The sequence below is a fragment of the Geotrypetes seraphini genome, chromosome 6 (genome assembly GCF_902459505.1).
Source record: "Geotrypetes seraphini chromosome 6, aGeoSer1.1, whole genome shotgun sequence".
In the NCBI taxonomy this organism is placed as follows: Eukaryota; Metazoa; Chordata; class Amphibia; order Gymnophiona; family Dermophiidae; genus Geotrypetes; species Geotrypetes seraphini.
The window spans coordinates 223,935,292-223,941,865 of record NC_047089.1 but is presented as its reverse complement, the minus strand read 5'-3'; the positions used below and the strand labels follow the sequence as shown (position 1 = coordinate 223,941,865).

Genomic DNA, 6,574 nt, shown 5'->3' with positions numbered 1-6,574 from the left:
AGAGGGGGGTCCCCGTGGGAGTCCCGTGAGTTAGGGGGGATTCCCGCGGGACCCCCGCGGGACCCATGGGATTCCCGCGATCCCCATTCCCGTGCAGACCTCTAGGATAGATTCCTTGCCCATGTTGTCTAAAGCTGCTCATTTGAGATGTACTAATTCACACACAGGCCGCTTCCTTGTTAGATCAATCATGCGATGAGCAAAATGTACCATGCATAAATGTCAGGCACCCGTTGATTAGTTTATATTGTTGATCTAGAATCAACAAACTATATTATCTGTGAATGTTAACTTAGAATGTAAATGTTAATTTAGGATCTGCGAATATTAATTTTGGAAATACAAACTGTACTATGTAAATGCCACTGTAAACTGTTTGACTAATTATTACCATGTAACTTGTTTGTCCAAGCATTATGTACGTTACTTTATAACCCATGCTGAGCTCTCTCGGGAGGACGGCATATAAAAATGAATGAATGAAATAAATAAATATGTAGGTTTCCCTGAGGTTTCAAAGGCATTTTAAATCAATAAAAAAGAGGTTCAGCACCAAATCTCTTTAACAATTCATGGGGATTTTCAACACAGAATCTTTCTTTGAGAAACCTCTGAGGTGTGTTTTCACTGACTATGACCCTAAGGAAGGTCACTGAGACCCAGGCTCATACACTCGTTTGTGGAGGTGAAACTCGGGTTACAAACTGGTGACATCTCTAAAGTCTAGATAGGTACCACCAGCAAGGCTTCAGCTTTAAGACAATGACTTTGATATACACATTCCATGTAGTCATCATGTCCGTTTAGGCACCTTTTTGGAACAATAACAAAAAAATACAGGGAAGCAACACAATGTAGCAGCAGCACACTTCAAAATAGGCCAACGCAAATCACAGAAAAGGAAGTGGCTCAAATCTGTAGAGACAGTGTTTAGACACTGCATTACTAACTTTTTTTTATAGTGCTCCCGGGCAAATGAACGTCTCTTGATGCCACCTCTAATCATAGCACTTTAAAAAACCAAAACAAACAAAAAAAATGTATATATTAGCCCATTACATTAATGGGTGCTAGAAGTCTGGTCGGCTCTCGTAGTCCCTTGCTGCTGCCCCCTCCTTCCCTTTCCACGGTCTCGACTCCAAACCTGCCGACTCCAGCAGCGTCTACAGCACTGTACACATGCTGCTTCGGGGCCTTCTACGGCCCCGAAGCAGCGTGTGTAGAGTGATGCAGACGCTGCTGGAGTCGGCAGGTTTGGAGTAGGGACCGCGGGAAGGGAAGGGAAGGGGGGGGGGCGGCAAGGCGAAGAACTTACTTTTACCAGAGCAGGGAGTCCAGCGCTGGCGGCCAGTCCTGCCGGCAAGTGTAATTAGGTGCTGTAAGACTGGGGACCTGTGCATGCACACTCCTGCCACCACGAACCTACATCTCACGGAACAGGGAAAATGGAACACGTAGGGAGGAGTGCGCATGCGCGGCTAGGGTTTTATTATATAGGATATATATCTTCTTTTAAATTCAAAAAAGTTTCTAGTGAGAAGTGAAACAACTGCATGAACCTATCTGAAATCTCTTTAGCGGGTTCTGGGTTCGACGCGTTTCGCTGTCGAGCTGCGTCAAAGAACCCGTATCAAAATGTTCAAATGTGAATCTATCACATACAGCTCTAAAGACCTTTCTGGAACAACCTGCCTGACTGTACCTTCAGGGCCGTTACCGCACTGCAGCCACTAGTGCGACTTTGTAAAACAGGCCCTAAGTCTGTCCCCCATGCATCTTATAACGTAGACCACCAACCATTTTAGTAGCCTTCTTCTAGACCGATTCCAACTCACATATCTTTTTGAAGCTGAAGTCCAGAATTTACACAATATTCTAAATGAGGTCTGACCGGAGTCTTATACAGGGACATCAATACCTCCTTTTTCCTACTGGCCATACCTCTCCCTATGCACCCAAGCATCCTTCTAGCTTTTGCCATTGCCTTTTCAACCTGTTTGGCCACCTTAAGATCATCACATACAATCACATCCAAGTCCCACTCCTCTTTCAGGCATAAAGGTTCTTCACATCCCCCCCCATACTCTATCGTTCTCTGGAGTTGTTGCAGCCCAAATGCATGACCTGGCATTTCTTAGCATTAAATCTTAGCTGCCAAATTGCAGACCATTCTTCAAGTCTCGCTAGATCGTTTCTCATGTTATCCACAGCATCCTGTTTCCTGGTTATTTTACAAATTGTTTCCTTGGGTTGGTTTTAGGTCACTGCTCTGTTCTGGGCAATCTTTTCCGGTGAAAACAGCCTATAAATTGTTAAATTAAATCCCAGGCTATCAAAACGGGATTCTAGATTCATTGGCAAATTTCAACCTAAAACCTTTCTAGACCCCCCCAAAAGGCATTTTACTGAAAGAGACCAACTTCATAAAAGAATTGGATAGCCCCATATTTTGACAGAATACTATCCTCAATTTCCCAAAAGGGGAAAGGATTCTTGTATATTGCCTATATAGTCAATGTACTTATTTTGCTCCTGAGTAGGTTTACCATATAGCTCCAGAAAAAGGAGGATGGATTGAGACATCTGGGTTTGTATTTTTTACTTCCATTGCTTTCAATGGAAGCAAAACCCAGATATCTCAATCTGTCCTCCTTTTTCTGGATATTAATGCAAAAAAATAAAAATTAAAAAAAAAACCCACCACCCACTGTTACACTTATAATATCACCTTACAAATGTCAGTAGGGCTCAGAACCAATTCAATGGCATAAAGATCACAAACAGGGTAAAAGCCTTTAATATTCAGTCGCTGCACTTTGACCACTGTGATAATTGCAAATAATCCAAATACTTAGGGGGTCCTTTTATCAAGCTGTGGTAGGGGTTTAATGCGCTTAATAACGCTCGTTAAACCGCCTGCCTCGCTAGCCGCTAAAGCCTGCATTGAGCAGGCATTAGTTTTTTAGCTGATCGTGGGGGTTAGCGCGTGATGAAATGTCCGACGCGCTAACCCCGCTAGCGCGGCTTGATAAAAGGACCCCTTAATCTTGTGAATTATTCAAAATGATGTTACTCATCTGGGATAGAGAATGACATGGTGACAAAATTCATCACAGTTCCTGTCCCCGCGGATAACTGCGGGAAATAATCCCATGTCATTTTCTAGTGTCTATTTCAACCTCAGTCCTTCTACACCAGCATTCTTCAAAGCAAAGCTTGAGGGTCAGTGGTTGTGGCCATTCATACTCTGATTCTTATGTGAGCCAAGGATAATGAAGCCATTGTGACATCACTGATGTGATTGGTTCTTAGGCACTGGTGGAATGAGGCATTATGACATCACAATATCTGCTCTGGATACCAGAGACTGTCATTCTGTAGTGTCTATCTCAACTTCAATCCTTCTACACCAGCATTCTTCAAAGCAAAGCTTGCGGGTCAGTGGTTGTGGCCATTCATACTCTGATTCTTCCCTCTCTCCTTAAAGAATGACATGAAGATGGTTTCCCGCGGTTATCTGCGGGGACGGGGACGGTGATGAATTTTGTCACTGTGTCATTCTCTAATCTGGAGTGTCCAACTATTCCAGGTCCTTTTTCTGGAGCCATATGGTCAGTAGCATAGTAAGGGTAGGAGGCGCCCGGGATGGTGGCGTACTCCTGTGCCCCCACTCCTTCCTGCCCCCCATTCCATATTTGCGCTCTCCCTCCCCCCCATACCTCTTAATATTCACCAGCGTGAATGGCTTCTGCAGCATTCTCCTTGCGCCAGTGTTGGATTTCCTTCTGAAGTCACTTCCTGGCCCCGTGACCCGGCAGTGATTCAGAGGGAAACCAGGCTGGCGTGAACAACAGGCAGAAGTTGCTCACGCTAGCGAAGATAATACAGAAGTACGGGGCGGGGGGAGAGATGGCACAAGCATGGCGGGGTGGTACAGAGAAGTGCCAGCGCCCCCAGTGACTTGGCGCCCAAGGCATTCCACACCCCCTTACTATTTCACTGCATATGGTAACCCTACTCCTGAGGCAATGGAAGATTAACCCCCCCTTTTAAAAAACCATAACGCAGTTTTTAGCGCTGGCCGTGGCAGTAACAGCTCTGATGCTCATAGGAATTCTATGAGCATTGGAGCTGCTACTGCCGTGGCCAGCACTAAAAACCATGCTATGGTTTTGTAAAAAGGGGGTTTGGGGGGTAAGTGACTTTTCCAGGGTCACAAGAAGCAGCGCTGGGATTAATTCCATAACCTCAGGGTGCTGAGGCAGCAGCTCCACCACTAGGCCACTCTTCATCTTAAAGCTCTAGAACAGACATGTCAAACTCTGGCCCTTGGTGTAATAAAATTTGGCTCACCAGACAATTACAAATTTGCACTTAAGCTGGCCTGCCGGCAGACATTTTTATACCCAATCAGGTACAAGCACCGCATTAACTGTAGGTTCAGGCAGCTTCGCAATCTCACATTAAAGCAGCCTGCTGGTCGGCTGTAGCGATCCTAGCAGGCTGCCGTAGCCTCAGCAGCATGTTCCCTCTGCCGCGGTCCCATACGTCAGAGGAGGGGTGGGGCCGCAGCAGAGGGAATGTGCTGCGGAGGCCAACGGCAGCCTGCTAGGATCGCTACAGCTGACCGGCAATCCTCTGCAGGCTGCTTTAATATGAGACCGGGAAGCTGGGAGGGAAGGAACCGAGGGCCAAATCTCGGGCGAAAAGGAAAGATTCCAGACCTCCGGGGTTGGGAAGGGAAGGAGACCCTGGCAAACAAGTTAGCAGAAGACAACCAGAGCCTGGGACCACAACATGATTTGAATAATGAGCAGACAACAAAAGGTAGAAAAAATAATTTTATTTTCTATTTTGCGATTACAATATGTTAGATTTGAAATGTGTACCCTGCCAGAGCTGGTGTTAGACAGCAGGCGTGAACTAGGACCTAAAAGAGAGAGGAAAAGTCTTTTTGATTTATTTTGTTTAAAACACAGAGCCGGCGTGGGGCTGGAGAGGTTGTAACCCTCTACTTCTACTAAGACTAAGGGGTCCTTTTATTAAGGTGCGCATTTGGTGCACCTTAATAAAAGGACCCCTAAGTATCTTAATAAAAAATTTGGCCCGCGACCTAGCCTATGTTTTAGATTTCGGCCCCTTATGTGATTGAATTTGACACCCCTGCTGTAGAAGGAGACAAAAATAGGAACCAGATGGCACAGAGGAGGAAGAGGAGTTTCTAAAATCTTTAATAGGTTTTCAAGGAGTAACACTTCCCTTTCTAGATTTAGAGTCAGACCTTTTGAGGGTGCCTGGGGGAATATCAGTAAGCAGGGAAAAATCTGGAGGTCACACTATGGGCATTTACTATTTTAAACCAATATTTTAGTTTGATTTAATCAGCTTCCTGGCAGTCAGGATGAGGTGCTACCATAACACGCATCACCTCATGCAGCTCTGAGGTCACTGGTCCTCTGCAGCCCGCTCAGATCTCTGAATAATGCCCATGGCCTGGGAGCCAAGATTTCGCTCCTGACGTCACCTAACAGATCCCTGCTCCCCACAGAAAACTGATCCGACCCCTCGTTATCTCTTTGCTTCAGCCTGCCCACTGCTGTGTGTGTGTGTATCTTTCCTTGGCAGGCATGAATTCCCTCCCCCCCCCCCCCCGCACCACAGCCCCTCCTCCAGCAACAGAGATGTATTTAAACCAGAGGTGAAGCAGCTAGCGGAATGCAGAATTGCAGAGCAAAGAGAAACATCTGAGCTGCAAGTCATCCCTGACACGAACTGGAAACAAAAAGGTACATAACGTCCTAGACTTGACTTAGAATTGTTGTTCCTACGTGGAAATCTTTTGTTCCTACCAGAGGGAGCTCTTAATTACTCACTGTAGTGCTTTAGAGAGAGAGAGAGAGTCGTGGGTGGAGGACCAAGAAGTGCAATGTTATTAGTTAATAACCTTAAAGTGTGGGATGCAGCCCTTCAGGACTGAGTCTTGCACAGCATTGCTGCTTTAATGGGGATCTGTAAGGGAGCCTTTCCTGAAACAGCAAAGAAGAAACCCCAGCTTGGAAAAGAGGAATTGGTCCCAAAGTTATCACACTTAGAATTTTCTCAGATTCTAATGAACTGAAACGAACTGCAGGCTTGTGTCAACCTAGTTTTCAAAAACAAAAAAATGTAATTAATAACAATTTATTTTTTTTCCCCACAAGTGTTAGGTGGTTCTTGGGGGTGGGGGTGGTAAGGATTTAAGGATCATAGCTTGATGCAATTCACCTCTCCTCGATTGATCTTCTGGTGAAAATCTCTTTCTTGGGTTCTGTAGTTTGATGCTTCTTCCATGGCTGCAGGAGAAATGTCTTTGTGGACGGCTGGTTTCTCTCCTGTGGTTGCAGAAGGTTTTCTTGGGGGACTGTAGGTTGATGCTTTTCTCATGACTGCACAAGTTTGCAGGTTGATGCTTGGTTATTCTAGTCCTCTAAATTTTCTCTTCATTTTGCCTCTTCCCTCCACTGGAGTTCCTTTCTACCCTAACTCTTGTTAACCGTGTCGAGCTTTACGAATGTGGAGATGATGCGGTATACAA

General features: G+C 45.5%; 1 protein-coding gene across 1 annotated transcript in view; it reads left to right on the top strand.

The window, feature by feature from the left end:
- Positions 1 to 5,645: 5,645 nt before the first annotated feature.
- Positions 5,646 to 6,574, top strand: part of PLAT (plasminogen activator, tissue type) — an 82,302-nt gene continuing 81,373 nt past the window's right edge. Inside the window, 1 exon segment of the mRNA XM_033949655.1 lies at positions 5,646 to 5,786. The gene's annotated coding sequence lies outside the window, so the exon portion shown is untranslated.